This window comes from Elaeis guineensis, chromosome 1 (assembly GCF_000442705.2).
Source record: "Elaeis guineensis isolate ETL-2024a chromosome 1, EG11, whole genome shotgun sequence".
NCBI classification, from domain to species: Eukaryota; Viridiplantae; Streptophyta; class Magnoliopsida; order Arecales; family Arecaceae; genus Elaeis; species Elaeis guineensis.
In genome coordinates, this window is record NC_025993.2 from 164,253,622 (window position 1) to 164,277,973 (window position 24,352).

The window sequence follows — 24,352 nt, forward strand, 5'->3', positions numbered from 1 at the left end:
TCTTCATGCACCTCTCTAAGTGCGTAGTCCGTATCAGTCGGTCCCAGGCACCTCAGCAAGAGAAGGGAGAACGACCTTTTGTAGAGTTGGTCGTCCATCATTACGTATTGGGAGGCCGTCCATCGGAGTCATTTGGCTTCTGCAGGGTCTTCAGGGCTGGTTTCGTCGGTCATATACTGAATGATCGGATCCATCCAATTCGGCTCGATCGCCAGTTGCAGCACCTCCTCAGCCCTGTCGATGCTCGATTGCTCGAGACTCTCCACAAGTGTCCGATCCAAAGTGTCGTAGGTTGATATCGCAAGCCTGGAGAGTGCGTCGGCCCGAGCATTCTCCGACCTGAGAATGTGGGAGATCTCGAAATACTTGAGGTGTGCCACGAGATCTCTCACCTTCTAGAAATATTTTGCCATGGTCAGGTCCCATGCCTCGAATTCGCCTTTGACTTATCCCACGATCAGTTGGGAGTCAGAGAAGACTCTGAGGCTGTCGATCCCAAGCTCTTTTACTACTCTCAAGCCAGCGAGGAGCGCTTCATACGTGGCTTGATTATTGGAGGCTTTGAAGTCGAATCGGAGGGCGTACTCGATAACCACTCCCTCCGAGTTGGTGAGCAGGAACCCGGCCCCGCTCCCTCGAGCATTGGAAGCTCCATCGATGTGCAATACCCAGGTAGACCCGGGGTATCGTTCAGAGGTTGCAGCCTCATTGGAGCTCCCGCCTTTTGATTCTTGGTCAGTTGTCGGGCACTCCACAATAAAGTCGGCCAAAATCTGGGCTTTCAAAGCAGGCCGTGGTCGGTACTGAATGTCGAACTCACTCAGCTTCACCATCCATTTCGCCAGTCGTCCTGATGTGTCGGGGCGACGCAAGATCGCCCTTAGGGGCTAGTCGGTGAGGACCACGATAGCGTGTGCTTGAAAATATGGATGGAGTCGTTGTGCAGACACGATCAAGGCGAATATCATTTTCTCCGCCTTTGTATACCGAGCTTTAGCTTTGTGGAGCACTTTGCTGGTGTAGTATATGGGCTGGTGAATTCGGCTCTCGTTCTCCCAGACAAGCACCGAGCTAACCGCTTCTGGGGAGGTTGCCAAGTAGAGGTACAATATTTCTCCAACTTCTGGCTTTACAAGAAGCGGCGGGGAGGCCAGATATCTCTTTAGATCCTCGAAGGCCCGTCGGCACTCGTCCAGCCAAGAGAAGTCCTTCGCCTGCCTCAGGATTTTGAAGAACGGGAGACATCTCTCAGCCGATCGAGAGATGAATCGGTTGAGCACGATGATCCTTTCGTTAAGCTATTGTACCTTCTTTTTGGTGTCTGGGTGTCGCATGTCGATGATCGCCTTTATCTTCTTGGGATTGGCCTCAATTTCTCGTTAAGAAATGAGGAACCCGAGGAACTTCTCCGAAGGTGCACTTAGTCGGATTCAGCCTCATCCGATGTCGTCGAAGAGTACGAAAAGTTTCTTCAAGATCTTGGACATGATCTGAAGTCTGCGCACTTTTCACCAGCATGTCATCCACGTACACCTCCATGTTGCACCCGATTTGATCTTTGAAGACCTTATTGACGAGTCACTGGTAGGTGGCTCCGACATTTTTCAGTCCGAAGGGCATTACTCTGTAGCAGTAAAGGCCCTTAGTGGTCACAAAGGCTATGTGCTCCTTGTCTTCAGGTGCCATCCGGATCTGATTGTATCCGACAAAGGCATCCATGAAGCTGAGCAGTCGATGGCCGGACGTCGTGTCTACCAGCTGGTCGATTTTTGAAAGTGAAAAGCTGTCCTTCGGGCAGGCACGATTCAGATCGGTATAGTCGATGCAAATCCTCCACCTCCTGTTGGCTTTTTTCACCATGACAACATTGACGAGCCAGTCGGGGTATGTGGTTTCTCTGATGAAGCCCGCCTTGAATAGCTTATCCACTTCCTCGTTGATGACCTTCTGTCTTTCGGGAGCAAAAGACCACTTCTTCTACCTCACCGGCCTCATTCCAGGGTCGATGTTGAGTCGGTGAGTCATCATCTCTGGGGGGATGCCAGACATATCCGCTGCCGATCAAGCGAATACGTCGGCGTTGGCCTTCAACAGCTCTATTAGCTATCGTTGCTCAGGGTCGGATAATTGGGATCCGACCCAGACCACTCGTTCGGGATTCTCTGCTATTAGGATGGAAACCAGCTGTTCGGTCGGTTCGCTCCGTTCTTCCTCTACTCGTTGGTCTAACTTGTCGATCGTCAGGGAGTCCTTCGATTCATTGCTTCAAGCAGAGATTTGGAAGCATCGTCGAGCGAGCTGTTGATCCCTCGTATCTCTCCGACTTCATTTTTGATCGAAAACCGAACCAGCAGGTGATACGTCGAGACTATCGCTCTGAGGACATTTAATCTGGATCTTCCAAGTATGGCGTTGTAGGCTGAAGGTACTTGGATGATCGTAAAGGTTAGGTGGACTGATGCGTAGTCGTTGATAGCACCAAAAATAACTCTACTCACTACGTAGGTAGGATGAGTCGAGATCGTATCCTCAGGGATCTTGGGCTAAGTTGAGATTGCAAGATAAAAGAAAAAAAATATTATTTTTGATTTAGAAAATAAATTATCTTAAAATTGAGATAATTAAAAAATAAAGAGCTCGGGAGTTTTGAATTACTTTGCACTAGCAGAGTTGTATCTCTTTTTTTTTTAATTAAATGAATATGATTAATCTTAAAAAAAATATCTGTCTTTCCTCGGCATGCTCCGTACCCGTAGATCATGGCGCATCTCCGGAAAGTACTAGATAAACAACTCTTCTTTCCTCGGTACGTCCCGTATCCGTAGATCACGGCGCGTCTCCGAAAAGTAAAAGTTGTTTCTAATATTAATCTAACAAGAAAGCATAAATAAAAGCATATAAAAGGGAGCAAATAAAGAACTCATGACAATTTAAATAAAAAGCATAATCTTTATTGCATATAAAGAAATACAAAAAAGTTTAGAACAATAAACCATCTCTGTGTCATTATAAAATTTCTTCTCCACTCCCGAGATTGCTAGCCTAGCTGCTCATGTAGTCCCTTTCTATTCCTCTATGCAAGGCTCTAGAAGAATTTCTGGGCTCTCCCTCCAATGAGAGTACAAAAATCTTTTTATAGGTGTTAGGAGGAAGGAGTTTTACATGATTTTTCGATGTGGGACTAAAAAAATATAAATCTTTCAAAACATTTCTAAATATTAATTTTTTTCCTTATTTTGAACCCGTCTGCCGTGCGCCCACACCCGCGCGATGCTGCACCCGTGCTCGCGTCAGCGCCCGTCCCGCATCCGCGCCCGTCCCCGCGTCCATGCCGCATCCCGCATCCACACGTCCACGCCGCATCCCGCGTCCACATGTCCACGCGCGCCACTTTGTTTTGAATTCATGTGAAACAAGCGCCAGCCTTTGAATTCACGTGAACATTTTTTTTATATTCCAAAAAGAAACAAAACTTTCTTCACAATGACATCTATATCCTTTTGAATTCCTTGCATAGTATCTTCATTTTTTATAATACCGGATGCGTCTTTCTTTTATTTTAATTTTATTTTAAATCTAAATTTCTTCAAACTTGAGTCTTTTTGATCTATGACTTGAACTCTTTGTATCGACGATCATCTTTCTTGTAAAACACAAAAAAAATATCAAATTCTTAATAAAATAAATTAAATATAATTTTTTACTTTAAATGACTTAAATTATGTGTTTATCACACCCCTCAACTTGAATTTTGCTCGTCCTCGAGTAAAATAGATATATCAGCATTGTGTACCGATTCGGTTTTGAATCAAAAATTAGTTTAGGCATCCCAAAAGGTAGATGATACTTGGTCAGACCATTAAAGAGATATTTCATTGGATTATCAATTTGACCCAATTAGTGGCTGAGTATTAACTAAAGAAATTTCAGAGCTTTTCTTTTACCAACTCCCCACTTTACTCTTTAAATCCTCTAACTTAATGAGAAAGAGGTTTATTATCTTCTTGCAATTTAATCTCTTTTTTTTTTATATATATATAACATTGCCTACCTTTTTACGCGAACCACAACGCTTACTTAGGCGAAAGGGCCCGGTTACTCAGTAGGAAACCATTTTTTTTTTTTTTTTCATACCTCGATCTTTCCATCCAATTTCTCATGAAGCAGATTCTTTATTGAGATCAGTAAGAAGAGGGTTTATAGAATCACTCCTAAAATTTGATCTAGTTTAAACCCTACCATTCATTGGGTTTTCTTAATAATTTATTCCTCAGTATCTCTAAAATTATCTTGACCGTTAATCATTCATTTATTAGGATGCCTAATAAAATTTGAATCTACAAAACTAATTATTTCTGACCATACTCGAGGATTTGATTAATTTTCTTTCCCCCCCAACTTAATCTACATTGTCCTCAATGGAGTAGGAAAGCAAAGAAAATAAAAGGAGAGAGTGCACCTGGGATAATTTTGCTTCGAAAGTTGAAGATAGCTTCATTGATTAATAGGTTCTTGTTCTAAATTCCTGCAGCTGCGGTAAAGTAAAAAAATATGAAATCGTTGGGTTGCCTCCCAACAAGCGCTAAGTTTTATGTCTTCAGCCAGACATCAAGTTTATTAACAGACTCTTCCATACAGAGTGATCCTTTATTCTTTTAAAAAAAATGATGATCAGTTAAAACAAAATAGAAGAAATTTGGGTTGCCTCCCAAAAAGTGCTAAGTTTTACGTCTTCAGCCAGACGTCATATGCAATAAAACCAACAAAAGATGGGTAATGGCTCGTACTTGATTGTCCATGGAGGAGTGGTTTTATCATGTGGTGTATCCAACAATATGTTAACTTCTTTCATATATCCCTTAAAGTCATACACTCCAAAGTAAGCCAAGCAAGTATCTAAAGGGTCTGGTGCTAGAATTATGGGTGTTGCATCTTCTATAATATCTTCTAGTGTATCTACTTCGAAGCAACTATCCATTGATGGTCCTTGGAAAGCACCAAACACATTCAGTCTTAGTTTCTTATTCCCAAACGATACATCCATGACTCCTGTCCTACAATTAATGCATGCATTTGCCGTAGCTAGGAAGGGTCGTCCTAAGATAATGGGAATTTGTCTGGGGTTGCTACTTAATTCCATATCGAGAACCAGAAAATCAACTGGAAAGTAAAACTCATCTACCTTGACCAAGACATCCTCAAGCATTCCACGTGGTTCCTTAATTGATCTGTCGGCTCACTGTAATGTAACTGATGTGGGTTTCAGTTCTTCGAATTCAAAGAGTTCATACGTCGAACTAGGTAAAAGATTCACACTTACCCCTAAATCTAGAAGAGCTTTTTCAATGTGATAATCTCCTATAACACAGGAAATGATGGGGGCTCCTGGATCCTTAAGCTTTGGCGGAGTGGCATGCTGGACGACAGAACTAGCCTGTTCAGTGAGGCGTACTTTCTTTGGGATTTGTGATCTAGATTTACATTTTTGGATGCACAAATCCTTCAAAAATTTGGCATAAGCAGGGACCTATTTGATTGCGTCTAGAAGGGGAAGATTAATTTGGACTTGCTTAAACAATTTCAACATCTCATCGAGTTTTTCTCCCTTCTTATCTGTAGGAATAGGGGCTTTCAGGGCATCCGAAAATGGGGCTTTAGGCAAGTAAGATGATTTCGGTGCAGTTGGTTCCTTCTCTATTTTCAGGTCCTCCTTGTTCTTGGGTGATTTGGATTCAGTTAGAGGTTTAGGGTCGGTCTCATTAGTTTTACTAGTGTGTTCAATGACCTTCCCACTTCTCAGAGTCATGATTGATTTGGCATGTTCAGAAAAAGCTTCTGGGGTATTATAACTCTCAATCACAAATTGTCCTCTTGAGTTGCTCTCGGGTTGGCTAGGTAATTTTTCTTCTTCCCTCCTACTGAATGCAGTCGCTAGTTGACCTATTTGGGTCTCTAGCTTAGCAATGGATTGTGTGTGGGAGTTAAGGTTCTGAGTGTTGACTTCTAATCGTTCTAGTACTTTCAGAACTTTTTCCTCAAAAGCTGAGCTGTGACCAGTAGTAGATGGTTGAGGAGCATTTTGAAATTGATGGTATGATCCATGCCTATATGTTGGATCCTGATATTGAGGTCGAGGTGCGGCAGGACCAACCACTGGTTGTGGTCTCCAAGAAAAATTTGGATGGTTTCTCCAGTCGGGGTTATAAGTGCTCGAATATGGATCATTTTCTGGTCTGCGAGCTTGTTGGACTTGAGCTTGCTGAACCTGCTTGTGCACAAACTCAGAAAATTGAGGTGCGGCTGGGCATTCACTAACAAAATGGTTCGGATTTGCACACAATGCACAAACTTCTTGGATTGGGTTAGGTGGAATCGGAGATTGTCCAGTATTTAGAAGACGATCTAATTTTTGGGACAGTTCATCTACCTTTTGATGGATATCTATGGCATTTCCTACTTCATATATTTCACCTCTCTTTGGGTTTAACATGGGTTTATCTCTACTAGAGGCAGACATATGATGTAATGAATTTTCACTTAAAATTTCAAACAGTTGCCATGCCTCATCCTCACTTTTCAGCATAAATGTCCCACCGCATGATGCATCGACCATTTATCGATGTCTTTCAAAGAGCCCATCATAAAAATATTGGATTAACTGCCATTTGGGTACAGCATGGTGGGGACATTTTCTAATAAGGTCTTTTAATCTCTCCCATGTTTCATGAAATATTTCTCCATCTAATTGGGAAAAACTAGTTATGGCTTTCCTTATTTGATTAGTTTTTCCTATGGAAAAATATTTCTTGAGAAACTCTCCTTGCAGCTGGTCCCAGGTTGATATAGTCATGGAATCCAAAGTATGTAGCCAGTATTTGGCTTTGTCCTTAAGTGAAAAAGAGAATAATTTCAACCTAAGAGCATCATCGGAGAAGTTGTGAATTTTGACAGTTGAGCATATCTCAAAAAATTCTTCAAGATGTTTATAAGGATCCTCATTACTAAGTCCATAAAATGAAGGTAACATTTGGATTATACTGGACTTAATTTCATATTGAGTGGCCTCCACAGGGGATACTTGAATACAAGGAGAGTAGGTATATGTGGAAGGAGTAAAGTACTCCTTCAATTGCTTGGGTGGATCATTCTCCTGATTTCGGTCCATATTTTTAAGTCTGTTGGCTCTAAAGGTTCTTTCTATTTTTGGATCGAAAGGTTAGATTTCTGGTCGTAACGATCTACAGCCAAGCATACACCTTACAATTATATTGTAGAGCAAACATAATTTTTTTTTTTTTTATAATATATATTTTTATAATAAAGTGAGAAAAGAATGAAGAAAATCTAAAGAGAAGAACCTAAGAATCTTAAATCTATGAAAAGAGAAAAATTAGTTAATATTTAGATGTTAATTGCAATCAACTTAAACAATCATAGACTCTCTATCCTAAGGTTAACTTAGATCTAGACAGCTCCTAACTTTCAAGACCGCCTTTGAGCACTCCTAAGATGTGGGAGGTTCCCTGCTCGTTGCTTTCCTTAGACACCAACTAAGTTGGCCAGGTCAGTCAACAGAACCAATTAAAAACTACTTTCTTTAACTACTTGCCTTAGACACCGAGCAATTAACCAATCCGCACTCGGTTCAACTCTAGAGCTTTCTTATCCTATTGAGCTCGAAATTCCTAAGGCTGACGTCAGTTGATTTTAAATTAAGGTCTAGGTTATGCAAATGCAAGGGAGTGATTTGTGGGCCAAGGAAGGGTGATCAAATCCTCATCTTATCTGGTTAATGGGTTATTGCCCTCAAGATTAATTATGGAGATACAATGCAAATAAACAAGGTGTCCAATCAAGTTAGAAATTTTTTATATTTGAGGTTATGCTATTTTAGTTAAGTATTATGAAATGTCAGTGGCTTCTTCTTCTTTTTTTTTTTTAGTTTTGCAAGAAAATAAATTTAAGTAATTAAGTCTAAAAAGCAATAAATCACTAGGCTATAAGTAGCAAATTATTTTAAGCAGAAAAATTCCTAAGTAGTAAATTAGTTATGCAAGGTAATTATGTAATTATGCAAATAAGATTATCTAGCTAGAAAGCACGAAAAAAAAAATTTTAAAACGAGAAATAAAAACTGAAAAGTATTTTTTTTTTAATTTTTTTTTTTAATTTTTTAATTCAACCGTACCAAGATCCCCGGCAACGGTGCCAAAATTTGATGCGTAGTCGTTGATAGCACCAAAAATAACTCTACTCACTACGTAGGTAGGATGAGTCGAGATCGTATCCTCAGGGATCTTGGGCTAAGTTGAGATTGCAAGATAAAAGAAAAAAAATATTGTTTTTGATTTAGAAAATAAATTATCTTAAAATTGAGGTAATTAGAAAATAAAGAGCTCGGGAGTTTTGAATTACTTTGCACTAGCAGAGTTGTATCTCTTTTTTTTTTAATTAAATGAATGTGATTAATCTTAGAAAAAATATCTGTCTTTCCTCGGTACGCTCCGTATCCGTAGATCACGATTCGTCTCCGAAAAGTACTAGATAAATAACTCTTCTTTTCTCGGCACGCCCCATATCCGTAGATCACGGCGCGTCTCCGAAAAGTAAAAGTTGTTCCTAATATTAATCTAACAAGAAAGCATAAATAAAAGTATATAAAAGGGAGCAAATAAAGAACTCATGATAATTTAAATAAAAAGTATAATCTTTATTGCATATAAAGAAATACAGAAAAATTTAGAACAATAAACCATCTCTGTGTCGTTACAAAATTTCTTCTCCACTCCCGAGACTGCTAGCCTAGCTGCTCATGAAGTAGTCCCTTTCTATTCCTCTATGCAAGGCTCTAGAAGAATTTCTGGGCTCTCCCTCCAATGAGAGTACAAAAGTCTTTTTATAGGTGTTAGGAGGGAGGAGTTTTACATGATTTTCCGATGTGGGACTAAAAAAATATAAATCTTTCAAAACATTTCTAAATATTAATTTTTTTCTTTATTTTGAACCCGTCTGCCGTGCGCCCACACCCGCGCGATGCTGCACCCGTGCCCGTGCCCGTGCCCGCGTCAGCGCCGGTCCCGCATCCGCGCCCGTCCCCGCATCCACGCTGCGTCCCGCGTCCACACGTCCACGCCGCGTCCACACATCCACGCGCGCCACTTTGTTTTGAATTCATGTGAAACAAGCGCCAGCCTTTGAATTCACGTGAACATTTTTTTTATATTCCAAAAAGAAACAAAACTTTTTTCACAATGATATCTATATCCTTTTGGATTCCTTGCATAGTATCTTCATTTTCTATAATACCAGATGCATCTTTCTTTTATTTTAATTTTATTTTAAATCTAAATTTCTTCAAACTTGAGTCTTTTTGGTCTATGACTTGAACTCTTTGTATCGGCGATCATCTTTCCTATAAAACACAAAAAGAAACATCAAATTCTTAATAAAATAAATTAAATATAATTTTCTGCTTTAAATGACTTAAATTATGTGTTTATCATGGACGGTACTTTATCGTGGTTCTGTTCCAGCTGTCACGGGAAGAGTAATTTCTCCTTCCATCGTGACAGCATCTCCAGCAAAACCTGCTAGGGGTGTAGAGACTCTCTTGAGCCGATCAGCCGACAGTCGCATTCGGGAGAAGATTGAGTAGAACAAAATATTAGTCGAACTTCCATTATCAACAAGGATCCTTCTTACATCATAATTTGCTATTGTTGTCGAGACAACAACAGCATCGTCATGGTGAGTTTGGATTCTCCGAGCATCTTCATCTGTAAAAGTAATTACATTATCTTGACGTAGCTTCTTCGTCGACTCCCCTCCAGCAGTCGTCCCCCGGTCCAGTCGTTTGGAGATCATGTTGATGATCCCGACCGTGGGCTGGTTGTTCACTGCCTCTTCAGTCGGTTGGGGTCGTCGGTCGTGGACGGGTCGAGTCAGCGGGCTCCTTCAAAATTTTTCGAGATACTTTCGACGTATGAGGGCCTCGATTTCATCATTGAGTTGAATGCACTGTTCGATGTTATGGCCGTGGCCCCGATGAAATCAGCAGTATTTTCATCGGTCGAAGCCCTTTGCCTTCAAAGGCGGAGGCCGTCGTAGATATTCCTCTCCTTCGATCTCCATTAAAATCTGCGCACGAGGAGCAGAGAGAGGAGTATAGGAGTCATACCTGTGATGCATCGGCCTCGGACTCTGCCGTTGGAGTGATCTCGGGCTCTATGTTGGGGTGAGACTTGTTTGTCGGTCGGGGGCCCGCTAGGCTCGGCAGGAGCCCGACCTTTCCTTCATTTCTCCTTTGGGCCCTTGGCCTCGGTCAGACGTCGGTCGGAAGCTCCTTCGTCTGCACGTATGTATTTGTATGCGTGCTCCAGTAGTTCGGTATATGTTCGGGGGAGGATCTTGTCCAAGGAGTTTGTAAATCGGAACCCTCTCAGTCCCCTCTTCATGGCTGAGATAGCCATGTCTTCGTTGAGGTCTCGAGCCTCAAGCGTGGCCGCATTGAATCGCGTCATGAAATATCGGAACGTCTCATTTTCTCCCTGCTTGAGGGAAAAAAGACTGTCCGAGGTTCGTGGCAGCTTCCGACTGGTGCTGAAATGGGCCATGAAAGAATACTCGAGCTGTTCGAAGGAGTGGATACTTTCTGAGCGGAGGCTGGAGTACTAGGCCCTGGCAGCTTTGCGAAGTGTGGCGGGGAAGCTGATGCAGAGGAGGGCATCGGTTGCCCCTTGGATCGTCATGAGAGCCTTGTAGCTCTCCAGATGGTTAACTGGATCGGTGGAGCCATCGTAAGGCTCCACATGAGGCATCTTGAACTGACTAGAAATCGGCTCGTCGAGGATGAGTCGAGAGAGAGGTTGGGCGGTCTAGAAGTCGACGTTGTTCGAAGACTTCTGTCCGTCCACCTGGAGCTGGGCAAGCCGACGGTTGATTTCTTCGAACCTACGTTCGTAGTCGTCGATCCATCGGTGTTGGGATACCCCAGGGGTCGAATCTCTCGTTGAATCTGAGAGGGAGGCGGACGGTGCCCGCGGCCGCTTCTCCTTCCTCGCTCGCTCCAGTTGGGAAGGAGAGGGACGTCGAGATCGATGGATGTCACGCCGTGGCTGCCTCTCCCCTTCTCGATGGGAATGCTGAGACGGCTGCTCCTGAGGAGGAGATGGAGACCGATGCAGGCGTCGGCTGCTGCTCCTGGACGGCATCGGGTGCGCCGTCGGTTGCACCACCGACGAGTGCGGCAATCGGGTTGGTTGTTGTTGAAGGCTTATGACTGCATCCGTCAGCACAGTCATCTGCCGCACGATCACCACGATCTGCACCTCCGTGGTCACCACAAGATGCAAAGAGTTAGGTTCCGTCATGGAGGGTGGAGGAGAGGCCTCTTCCCGATGGGAAGAGTGCCTCGCCAATTCGGTGGCTCTCGATCGCTGAGCCCTGATTCTTGTCATCTCGAAAGAATTTTTCAAGCTCTGTGGAGGTCATGATCCCTCCTACCTGGCGTGCCAAACCTGTTGCAGCCAATCCCCTTGTCATCTGGTCGCCGGGAACGAGCACCTGCAAGAGAAGTCCACACTGACCGGAGATGCCTCTGGCAGGGACCCTCCGACGGTCAAGTCAGAGAGGAGACTAGACAACAGTAGAAAAGAATCAGGGGTTCAGCAGGAGAGAGCTAGGGAGAGAGAGAGAGAAAGAGAGAGAGAGCCCAGGAGCTTAGAAAAACCTCCTCCCCCCACCAACACTATTGCCTTCTCCGTTTTATAGTAGAGCACGGCGTAGTCCCGCCATTAATGGCATAGACAATCGGAGAGTTGTCAAATCGTCAGAGGCTGTCAGAGTCATCGCGGACTGACAAGTCATCGTGGAATATCAAATCACTGGGACTGACCTATGTTCTTGGCAGGACAATGCCCCCAGGGCAGCCACGTCGCATGTCCTTGTCAGGATAGCAGCCCATAGCAGTCGTACGGCGTTTGGGGGAGCTGACCGACCATATGTCGGTATTTGGCTGTGCGACGTCGGGTGTAGATCCGGGGACACCGTCGGCTGGTCTGGCGCATTGCGGGAGTCGGACGTCGGCTGCCACCCCCGTCCGATAGTGAGTCGGTAATCTGGGCTCCGTCGCTCGGCTAGTCGGGAACAGAATGGGTCTGTCCGACCGACACACCTTCGGTCGGATAATGTCGACAGCTACTGTCGGTAGTCGTCGATCGGTGCGGTTGGTAGAGTCGGGCATCGGTCGGATAGGCCCGAGGGTGAGTCGGCGTAAAAGGGGTCGGTCGGTATATCCCAACACTATGCTCCCCTGAAAAAGTATCCTTCATTTTATTCATAACTCATGGTGTGGTTGATTCACTATAAGTGGCCAATAGTTAAAGGAGATCAGATCATGGAAGGAACTTCCACATGTTTGGTTCAATAGAAGTGAACATTGAAGTGCCAAATTTATACCCTGATTCCCAAAGAAGTGCTGCGATGACTTCAACTGGGGACAGTCAGAAGTCACTTCAGGCAATTTATAGCCCTCACTCTAATCACCTATGGTGAACCAAACATGCCCTTAGATTGAGTCAGTATACCCCACTAGGTCAGTTTTACAGAAGATGAAGTATTGTATGACCGCTTTATGCAACTTTAATAAAAAGAGTTTGGTTGTTAAATTCATGGAGTTCTAAATAAATTAAAAAAAATGTAAGCAAAACAAGATAGAAACTAATATTTTAGTAATAATTTCATGGATTCTATAAATCTCCTCCATGAAAACTAGAAGCAAAATAAAAAGAATCATGATTTTGCAGGATATACAACTGTACCTTTAGTATTTATAGTTCTTTATCTCCTTGTCCTTCTTTTCTAAATTTCATGGCTCTGATCTGTGCAGTGCAATTTTTTTTAAAAGAAAAACACTAAAAAGGCACAAATTGATGTTCCAAAAGCAAGGAAAATAATCAAATCTTGCTCCACAATTATAAAAGGAGAAAGTAAAGAACAAAAATGTTCTCACCAACTCACCACCTAAAACTGAATATATGTCACTGGATCTTTTCTAAATATCTAGCAAGAAAATGAAATCTAATGGATCACATTTGCTCAATCCTATCAAATTTAAGTCACGAATAAAGCAACCATATGCCTTTAACAACAGAGACAAAAACCAATGTTGCTCCTAGATTGATTTTGATGATTACAAAGCAGATTGAAGGGATACAAACAATTGAAAAAGTCCTTATGCTCTTCAAGGGCAAAATCATAATTTTGCTAAAATCCTGATTTGATAATATCATTTGGTAGAACAAATGATTTGAAATCTATTGGTGAAAATTTCATTGTGTTTGGACTAATATTTTTGAAGTTATGAAGGTTTGAAGTGCATGAGTCGACTCATGAGTCAACTCATGGCACTATGAGCTGAATGGCACGAAAAAAAATTCCCATGGCACGCTGGATTTTTGGCTTGGCACGACCTGTGAGTCGACTCATGAGTCGACCCACAAGGCATGAGTCGACTCATGAGTCGACCTCTGCTGATTTGAGCCGAAAAATCCAGAAATCAGATCTTCTGGTTTGTTGCAACAGAAGTCGACTCATGAGTCGACTCATGAGTCGACTCCTGAAGCATGAGTCGACTCATGAGTCGACCCCTGCGATGGGAAATGTCAGCAACGGCTATTTTTTTGCCCGTTTTAATTGCCATTTATGCTTCCTAAAAATCCTCTAACGGCTCTTTATCTGCCTAAATTGTTTTCTCTTGCTTCTAATGCTACAAAATGCTTTATTTGATAAAAGAAATTGCAGATTAAATAGCGGATCAAACGTGAAATCAAAAGTGAAGAAAAGAGAGGAAAAAGAGAAGAACAGAAGAGAGGATCCGAAATTTGCAAGAAAAAGCCTGAGATCAACGAAATATCCATAGAGAAAAAGAGAGAGGATCCACAATATACCAGAGAGATTGTGAAAGAGAAAAGGAAGATCTTTCAAGGAGAGAATTCTTCACGCCTATCGTTTCAACCTTGATCTAGAGATCGTTCAAAGCTTTCAAGAGATCTTCAATCAACAATCAACCTCTTCTCAAGCGTTCAACCGTTCATTCATCTTGAGAAAATCTGAAAAAGGGGTTCTTCATTTGAGTAAAGTTTTTATTGTTATATTTGCTCATTTAAGGAGCTGTTTTTGTATTCATCTGTGCTCTAAATATTCTTACTCTTTGTGAGTTTTTGCTCTTGTTTTTGGAGGATTTCCAAAACAAGGAAAGGTTGATCCGAACCTGAAATCGGAGTGTTTTGGGTTGGCTTGTACCCGGGAAACAAGTGTTCTAGCTTGGGATAGCTAGGGTCGGAGTTTCCGACGTCCTGTATTCTAGCTTGGGATAGCTAGTGTCGGAGTTTCCGACATTTTGTATTCGGGTTGAATACAAAGGATAGTGGATTAAAATTCCCAAGTGGGATCTTGGGGAGTGGACGTAGGTGCAAGGTTAGCACCGAACCACTATAAATCCTTGTGTTTGTGGTGTGCTTTATCGCTTTATCTTATTTCTTTATTATATCCTTGCAATACTGCTTTAGTTAATTAATATTGATTTAAAGCCATTGTTTTGTTCTTCATAAGTCATTTGTTGGGCTTAAAATTTTTAGAAACCCAATTCACCCCCCCTCTTGGGTTGCATAGCTGGGCAACAAGTGGTATCAGAGCCAGTGCTCTAGCCCTTCCTTGATCTAACAATCAAAGAGCCAAAGATCTATGGCAACCCATGTTGGAACTTCTCTAGCTGAGGGGCAATCAACAAACCGACCTCCACTTTTCAATGGGTCAAATTACACCTATTGGAAAGCTCGGATGAAGATTTTCATACAAGCACTCGACTATGATATGTGGAGTATCATAGTGAATGGTCCTCACACACCCACCAAGATTATAGATGGTGAGGAGTCAACCAAACCCGAGAAAGAATGGGATGAGGTTGACAAGAAATTGGCACAATTAAATGCCAAAGCTATGAATGTTCTTTATTGTGCACTAGATGCTAGTGAATTTAATCGCATTTCTACTTGTGCATCTGCTAAAGAAATATGGAATAGGTTAGAAGTCACCCATGAGGGAACAAATCAAGTAAAAGAGTCTAAAATAAACATGCTTGTACATAAATATGAATTGTTCAAAATAGAGCATGATGAGTCCATAACTGCTATGTTTACTCGTTTTACTGATATAATCAATGGTTTAAAGAGTCTTGGCAAATCTTATACTAACAGTGAACTTGTAAGGAAGATTCTCAGGTCACTGCCAAGAACTTGGGAAGCCAAGGTGACTGCCATCCAAGAAGCAAAGGACTTGAACACTCTACCTCTAGAAGAGCTTCTTGGATCCTTGATGACTCATGAACTTAGCATGATGCAACATCAAGAGGATGAAATCAAAAAGAAAAGAACCATTGCCCTCAAATCCACAACTTCACCTGATTATGAAACAGATGACTCTGAAAATGAAGATCAGGATGAGGAGATGGCTCTCATCACCCGGAAATTCAAGAAGTTTCTAAGAAAAAGGAAACAGGGGATGAGAAAGAAATTTACAAAAGGGGATCAAAGCATAGAAAAGGAGAAAGATCAAACCCCTATATGCTACGAGTGCAAGAAGCCAGGACATTTCAGATCCGAATGTCCTCAATTGAAGAAAGGTCCAAAGAAATTCAAAAAGAAGGCAATGATGGCGACCTGGAGTGCGAGTGATGACTCAAGCTCCGACGAGGAAACCTCAACCGAACAAGCCAATCTGTGCCTGATGGCACATGAAAATGAGGTAACTTCTGAATCCACTAGTGAATTTACTTTTGAAGAATTGCATGAAGCTTTCTATGATTCAATTGATGAATTAAAGAAACTAGGGAAGAAAAACAAAGAGCTGAAATTGAAAAATCAGTCCTTAGTGAAACAAGCTGAAATTCTTTCAATTGAAAAATTCACATTGATTCAAGAAAATCAAAACTTTAAGGATGAAATTAACAGACTGAAATCTATAGTAGATAAGTTCACCTTAAGTTCAAACAAGCTAAATATGATCCTTGATAATCAGAAAGCTATATATGATAAGGCTGGACTTGGTTATAAACCCCTGAAGAAACAAAAATTTTTGAAGGATATTTATGCAAATTATTCAAGCAAAAAGCCTACAAATATTACTTGTTTTAAATGTGGAAGAATAGGACATAAATCATACACATGTCTTATTAACAAATATGCAAACACAAAGAAAATATGGGTTCCAAAAGGAACCATTCTGACTAACCTGAAAGGACCCAAGAAAGCTTGGGTACCTAAGACAGAAACTTGATCTGTGCTTGCAGGTGTGTCTAGCATCCCAAGAAGGAAACAGGAAATGGTATCTTGACAGCGGATGCTCGAGACACATGACTGGTGATGAATCACAATTCATCACGTTTGATGCTAAGGATGGAGGGATGGTCACCTTTGGAGATAATGGCAAAGGAAAGATCATCGGGATAGGTAACATTGGTATCACTCCCTCCAAATACATTGAGAATGTTTTACTTGTTAAAGGTTTAAAGCATAACTTACTTAGCATTAGTCAATTCTGTGATAAAGGGTATAAAGTAAGTTTTGAATCATCTGTATGCATTGTGACGAGTCCTATTAACGATGGCATTAAATTTATAGGACATAGGCATGGCAATGTTTATATGGTAGACTTGAATGATTTAACTAAATTAGACATGCAATGCCTAGTTTCCTTAAATGCTAAAATAAATGAGACTAGTTGGCTGTGGCATCGTAGACTTGCACATATTAGCATGCATTCTCTTTCAAAATTAATCAAAAAGGATTTAGTTCTCGGTTTGCCAAAATTGAATTTTGAAAAGGATAGAATTTGTGATGCATGCCAATTAGGTAAACAAACTAGAGTATCATTTAAATCCAAAAACACTATTTCAACTTCTAGACCTTTAGAGCTCTTACATATGGATTTATTTGGACCAACTAAAACCACTAGTCTAGGAGGAAAACGATATGGATTTGTAATAATTGATGATTACTCTCGTTTTACTTGGATTTTCTTTTTAGCTCACAAAAATGAAACTTTTCAAATTTTCACGAAATTTCATCGAAAAGTCACTAATGAAAAAGGGTTTTCAATTCAAAATATTAGAAGTGATCATGGAACAGAATTTGAAAATCATGACTTTGAAAATTTTTGTGATGAAAATGGAATTGGCCACAACTTCTCTGCTCCTAGGACACCCCAACAAAATGGGGTAGTTGAAAGGAAAAATAGAACCTTAGAAGAAATGGCCCGTACCATGCTCTGTGAAAGCAACCTTCCAAAATATTTTTGGGCAGAAGCTATTAACACAGCATGTTACATTTTAAATCGTGCTTTAATAAGACAATTTTTAAAGAAAACCCCCTATGAACTTTGGAAAGGAAGAAAACCAAATATTGCCTATTTTCATGTTTTTGGTTGCCGATGTTTTGTATTAAATAATGGCAAAGAAAAACTTGGTAAATTTGATGCAAAATCAGATGAAGCAATCCTTCTAGGTTACTCCTCCACTAGTAAAGCATTTAGAGTGTTCAACAAAAGAACCTTAGTAGTTGAGGAGTCCATACATGTTGTCTTTGATGAATCTAACGATCTTCCTTCAAGGAAGAATAAGGGTGTTGATGATGCAGATCCACTAATAGAAGGTATGAAGGAGATAACTCTAAAAGATTCAGCAACTCCAGAAGACAAGGATCAAGAAGATGAACAAAATGAGAAAGGTGAAGAAATTCAAGAACAACCTCAAGGTACAAATGACTTACCCAAGGAATGGAGGTATGTTCACAACCACCCTAAGGAATTAATTATCGGTGATCCTATGCATGGGGTAAAAACACGTTCTTCACTTAGAGATGTACTTAATCATTGTGCTTTTGTATCTCAACTTGAACCTAAAACTTTTGAAGAAGCTGAAAATGATCATAACTGGATTAATGCTATGCAAGAAGAACTCAGTCAATTTGAAAGAAATAATGTTTGGACCTTAGTGAAAAGACCTAAAGATTATTCAATAATTGGCACAAAATGGGTCTTTAGAAACAAATTAGATGAGCATGGAAATGTAATTAGAAATAAAGCAAGACTGGTTGCTAAGGGATATAATCAAGAAGAAGGAATTGATTTTGATGAAACCTTTGCACCTGTTGCTAGATTAGAAGCCATTAGACTTCTACTTGCTTATGCTTGCTTTATGAAATTCAAACTATTTCAAATGGATGTTAAAAGTGCATTTTTAAATGGATATATTTCTGAAGAAGTATATGTAGAACAACCCTCTGGATTTGAAAATCATGCTTTTCCCAATCATGTCTTTAGATTAAATAAAGCTTTATATGGTCTAAAACAAGCACCTAGAGCATGGTATGAAAGGCTAAGCAAATTTCTACTAAATAATGGTTTCTCAAGAGGCAATGTGGATACAACTCTATTTATTAAAAGAAACCAAAATGATATGCTAATTATACAAATTTATGTTGATGACATAATTTTTGGGTCTACTAATGAATCCCTTTGTCAAGACTTTGCTAAGCTTATGCAGGGAGAGTTCGAGATGAGCATGATGGGAGAACTCACCTTCTTCCTCGGACTCCAAATCAAACAATCAAAAGAGGGAATCTCCATCACCCAAAGCAAGTACACCAAGGAACTACTCAAAAGATTTGGAATGGAGAACTGCAAACCAATTGGCACACCAATGAGTCCCTCATGTAAGCTTGACAAGGATGATGAAGGTAAAAGCGTAGACTTAAAATACTATAGAGGTATGATTGGCTCATTATTATATTTAACTGCAAGTAGGCCTGATATCATGTTTAGTGTTTGCTTATGTGCAAGATATCAATCTAATCCTAAGGAATCTCATTTGAATGCTGTTAAAAGAATCCTTAGATACTTAAATGGTACACAAACTATAGGGTTATGGTACTCTAAGGACTCACAAATTAATTTGTTAGGATATTCTGATGCTGATTTTGCTGGATGTAAATTAGATAGAAAAAGCACAAGTGGAACTTGCCAATTTCTTGGAGTTAACCTAATCTCATGGTTTTGCAAGAAACAAAATTCGGTGGCACTGTCTACGGCTGAGGCGAATACATTGCAGCCGGAAGTTGTTGTGCTCAAATCTTGTGGATTAAGCAACAACTCGAAGATTTTGGAATCAAACTTAATGAAACACCAATAAAATGTGATAATACAAGTGCTATAAATCTATCTAAAAATCCAATACAACATTCAAGATCTAAACATATTGAGATAAGACATCATTTATAAGAGAACATGTTCAAAACAAAAATATAATTCTTGAATATGTTTGCACTGAAAATCAATTAGCTGATATCTTTACAAAGGCCCTTAGTGAGGAAAGATTCTGTGAAATTAGGAGAAATCTAGGAATTCTAGATCCATTTGTCTGAAATTTCTCAATTTCCAAAGAATAGATGTCAAAATCTCTTAGAGCTTAATTTTCAACATCTATCCTGGTCCCAAAAGCTCAGGTTTATCACTCTAAAAACTTATCATTGAGCAAAATTCTTTCTCCCAAAATTTTGAATTTTTCTGGAATTTATTTGCATTTTTCCTGATTTTCTGAACTTCATGAGTCGACCCCCATGAGTCGACTCAATGGCAAACTTGTAAATCCCACCAACTTCCATCGGGTTCATTGTTTTTAAAACGGGAAACCTGTTTATGAGACGACTCATCTTCTCGTCGTCTTCCTTCCGAAAGCCGTCCTCTCCAAACTTCTGTTTTGCTCCAAATCCAAGGATTAATTTCGAGGCAATTCTCCCTCCTCCTCTCCACCAAAAATCGCCACCTTGAAAAGGATTTTCTGTGCTTTCTCGCAGTGTTAGGCGCGGGTGGAACGTGCCCTAGAACTTCACCGTTCATTCAAAATCTACTTCTTTTCTCCACCAAAATTCTTCTTTACTCTTTTGTGATCCCTCCTCCACTGAATTCAAGTCTTCTTGTCTGCTACCTTATTGGATATGGCTCCAAAGATGAAACTTCCCCAAAGAAGGAAATCAATCCGAGAGCCTGAGGAAATTGTCCGAAAGAAAAGGCATGCTCAGTCTTCCACTGTTCCCAATCCAGTTTCAGTACCTGCTCAAGGTCCCTCTCAACCCTCCATAAGCCCCAGTGTAAATCTTCTTTCTGATAGAAAAGTAGAAACCGGGAAAAATATAGATTTTCGGTTCTTTGAGAAAGAAGGCTTTACTTTTGCTACCAAGATCAAAAATCAAGGATGGGAACTTTATTGCTCTCTTAAGGAAGTCACCTATGTTGATCTAGTCAGAGAGTTCTACCAGAACCTAAATTATGGAAACGGGTCTGTGACTTCAACTGTAAAGGAGATTGACATCTGTTTGGATTCTAGGATATTGGGAGAGATACTTCAGTTGCCTAGTGAAGGATACTCATATATGGAACTCCCAATTAAAGAAGAAGGGATCAGAATTATCTTAGGAGAAGATTTTTCAGGAAGTTTAAACAGATTGGAAGCAAAGCTACTGTCCATTGAGATGAGGGTCCTGCATCAGATTGTGACAAAACTATTCTTTCCTAGGAGTGGTAGACATGACTTACTATCTGGCAGAGATGTATGTGTCATGTTTCATATCATCACTCAGACCCCCCTAAACCTCCCTACACTTATGATAGAGGCCATGAGAGAAACTTTGAACAGATCCAAGGCACACTTGCCTTATGGTATGGCCCTTACTAGAGTTTTTAGGAGGTTTGGAGTTAGCTGTGAGGGGGAGACACCTACCAAGCTCTCACATGTGGACACTTTCAACCAACACAGCCTGCACCGAATGGGAATTACAAAGACTGTTGATGGTTGGATCAAGGGCTCTGAAGAAAGAGCTGAGGAGAGAGCTGAGGAAAGAGCTGAAGACAGAACTGAAGGCAGAGTAGAAGAAGGTCCATCTTCTCCTGTACATGATTTCAGGGCAGCTTCACCAGATACCCAGTTCATTCATGATACTGAGGCTGGCCCTTCTGAGTTTACTAGGATGCCCACACCAGTGTATCAGCCAGAGAGCAGAGCACCTCATTCAGAGTTCAGACTGGCTGACGATCAGATCGAGCATATATCTCAGCGTGTGGCTTCTTTGTTGTCTAGCCAGTGGAGTAGTACTTCTTTTGCACCTGGAGCTACTTCTTCTGATCAGACCATTACTCCCCACATCTCCACTATATTTCAGATGATTTCAGATCAGTCTGTCAGGATACAGCAGCTTGAGGATACAGTCTGGAGACTTACTGGCAGAGTTCTTGACTTGCAGGGGCAAGTCCTTGCATTGGCCCATCCCAGCCACAGGAGTCTACCATTGAGGTCACAGACCTCACTGCAGAGGCTGGCAGGCTCAGAGGAGCACTAGAAGGTGGATATGAGCTACTGAGGAAAGAGATCAGAGGATCGAGTGAGCATGCTACCACCCAGTTCACTGCTCTACTTCAATCTGTTTCCAGAGCACTGAACGTACTTGATTCTATTAGACTCATGATATCAGCCCTAGTATCTCAGCGTTCTCAGCCTCCCAGTTCATCTCGTTCTCCTACTCGTGGCAGAGGCAGACGGGTAGAGGACGCACTTCTGATCCATCATCCCTCACCCTATATCTGATGACTCTGATCATTGACTTATCTAGATCTTAGGAGTTAGTATCTTGTTCTAGGATCTATACCTTGGGCCATGTATTGACATTTAGCTGATTGAATTTTATGTTTGAAACAATTATGATATTAATGGAATCATCTTTCTACCTCTTTGTAATGATTATATTTTCAATCTCCGATACATCTGTTGAAATATTATCTTCTCTTATTGTTGTTTGCTATTGATAATTGCTATATTAAGGGGAGCAAACATCTGTGAAAAACTCTAAAGAGGAAGAAATTAAAGAATATTTTCAGAAAAGGAAAAGAAAGAGTTAACTATGTTTGATGATGTCAAAAAGGGGAGAAATTAAAATTAAACAAAAATTGAAATTAGACAAAAAGCAAAACCCTAAATTATGAGAAAAAGGGGGAGAAATTAAATTAAAACAAATATTGAAGAAATTAAACAAATATTGGAGAAATTAGACAAAAACAAGGATTGAAAGATTAAACAAAACTTTGAGAAATTTTGGTATCGAAATTTGGTATCAGACAGAGAAATTTGGTATCAGACAGAACTTTAATCCATCAAAAGCAAAATCATGAGTACAATGCAAATAAGTATTTTTATATATATGCTCTGATATTCAAACTTGCTTTTGAAATTTTACTCACCTTGAGACATCAATAAGAAATTTGTTTTACTCTGATACATCCTACAATTTCTTTCAACTTGATCTGATACATGATAACATTTGATCCGATACAGTGTGAAGGTTTCTCTAAAATATTATAACATTTGCTCTGATACTGTATGAAATTTTCTCTGATACATTAAAAATTTTCTTGCTCTGATACATTATAAAATCTTTTCTGATATCATTGTAAAAATTATTTTTGCTCTGATACATAGAAAAGTTATTTATCTTCTCTTGCTCTGAAATATCTTGAACTCAAAATGATCTAATACCCTTTTCAAATCTTTAAGAAAATGGACAAACTATTTTGCATTTATATTACATGCCAAAAGAATCATACTCTTTTCAAGCATATACACCCATAATGGATTCTTTTGAAATTAATGCATTAACATAAATATTTTTGTTCATATGTTTTGTCATCATCAAAAAGGGGGAGATTGTTGCTCCTAGATTGATTTTGATGATTACAAAGCAGATTGAAGGATACAAACAATTGAAAAAGTCCTTATGCTCTTCAAGGGCAAAATCATAATTTTGCTAAAATCCTGATTTGATAATATCATTTGGTAGAACAAATGATTTGAAATCTATTGGTGAAATTTCATTGTGTTTGGACTAATATTTTTGAAGTTATGAAGGTTTGAAGTGCATGAGTCGACTCATGAGTCAACTCATGGCACTATGAGCTGAATGGCACGAAAAAAATTCCCATGGCACGCTGGATTTTTGGCTTGGCACGACCTGTGAGTCGACTCATGAGTCGACCCACAAGGCATGAGTCGACTCATGAGTCGACCTCTGCTGATTTGAGCCGAAAAATCCAGAAATCAGATCTTCTGGTCTGTTGCAACAGAAGTCGACTCATGAGTCGACTCCTGAAGCATGAGTCGACTCATGAGTCGACCCCTGCGACGGAAAATGTCAGCAACGGCTATTTTTTTGCCCGTTTTAATTGCCATTTATGCTTCCTAAAATCCTCTAACGGCTCTTTATCTGCCTAAATTGTTTTCTCTTGCTTCTAATGCTACAAAATGCTTTAATGATGAAAGAAATTGCAGATTAAATAGCGGATCAAACGTGAAATCAAATGGAAGAGAAAGAGAGGAAAAAGAGAAGAACAAAGAGAGGATCCGAAATTTGCAAGAAAAAGCCTGAGATCAACGAAATATCCATAGAGAAAAAGAGAGAGGATCCACAATATACCAGAGAGATTGTGAAAGAGAAAAGGAAGATCTTTCAAGGAGAGAATTCTTCACGCCTATCGTTTCAACCTTGATCTAGAGATCGTTCAAAGCTTTCAAGAGATCTTCAATCAACAATCAACCTCTTCTCAAGCGTTCAACCGTTCATTCATCTTGAGAAAATCTGAAAAAGGGGTTCTTCATTTGAGTAAAGTTTTTATTGTTATATTTGCTCATTTAAGGAGCTGTTTTTGTATTCATCTGTGCTCTAAATATTCTTACTCTTTGTGAGTTTTTGCTCTTGTTTTTGGAGGATTTCCAAAACAAGGAAAGGTTGATCCGAACCTGAAATCGGAGTGTTTTGGGTTGGCTTGTACCCGGGAAACAAGTGTTCTAGCTTGGGATAGCTAGGGTCGGAGTTTCCGACGTCTTGTATTCTAGCTTGGGATAGCTAGTGTCGGAGTTTCCGACGTTTTGTATTCGGGTTGAATACAAAGGATAGTGGATTAAATTCCCAAGTGGGATCTTGGGGAGTGGACGTAGGTGCAAGGTTAGCACCGAACCACTATAAATCCTTGTGTTTGTGGTGTGCTTTATCGCTTTATCTTATTTCTTTATTATATCCTTGCAATACTGCTTTAGTTAATTAATATTGATTTAAAGCCATTGTTTTGTTCTTCATAAGTTATCTGTTGGGCTTAAAATTTTTAGAAACCCAATTCACCCCCCTCTTGGGTTGCATAGCTGGGGGGGGGGGGGGGCCAACCCTCCTCCTTCCGAGAGCTTCTTGCATGCCCTGGGCAA

The 24,352-nt window shown here is 40.3% G+C and overlaps 1 protein-coding gene and 1 non-coding gene across 4 annotated transcripts in view; one reads left to right on the plus strand and one right to left on the minus strand.

The window, feature by feature from the left end:
- Positions 1 to 24,352, minus strand: part of LOC105036133 (ubiquitin-conjugating enzyme E2 28-like) — a 43,424-nt gene that overhangs the window by 10,055 nt on the left and 9,017 nt on the right. The gene's annotated exons all lie outside the window — the stretch shown is intronic.
- On the plus strand, positions 6,673 to 6,778 carry LOC140855131 (small nucleolar RNA R71). Its single transcript, XR_012138161.1, has one exon. It is a non-coding gene; the product is annotated as a small nucleolar RNA R71 (small nucleolar RNA).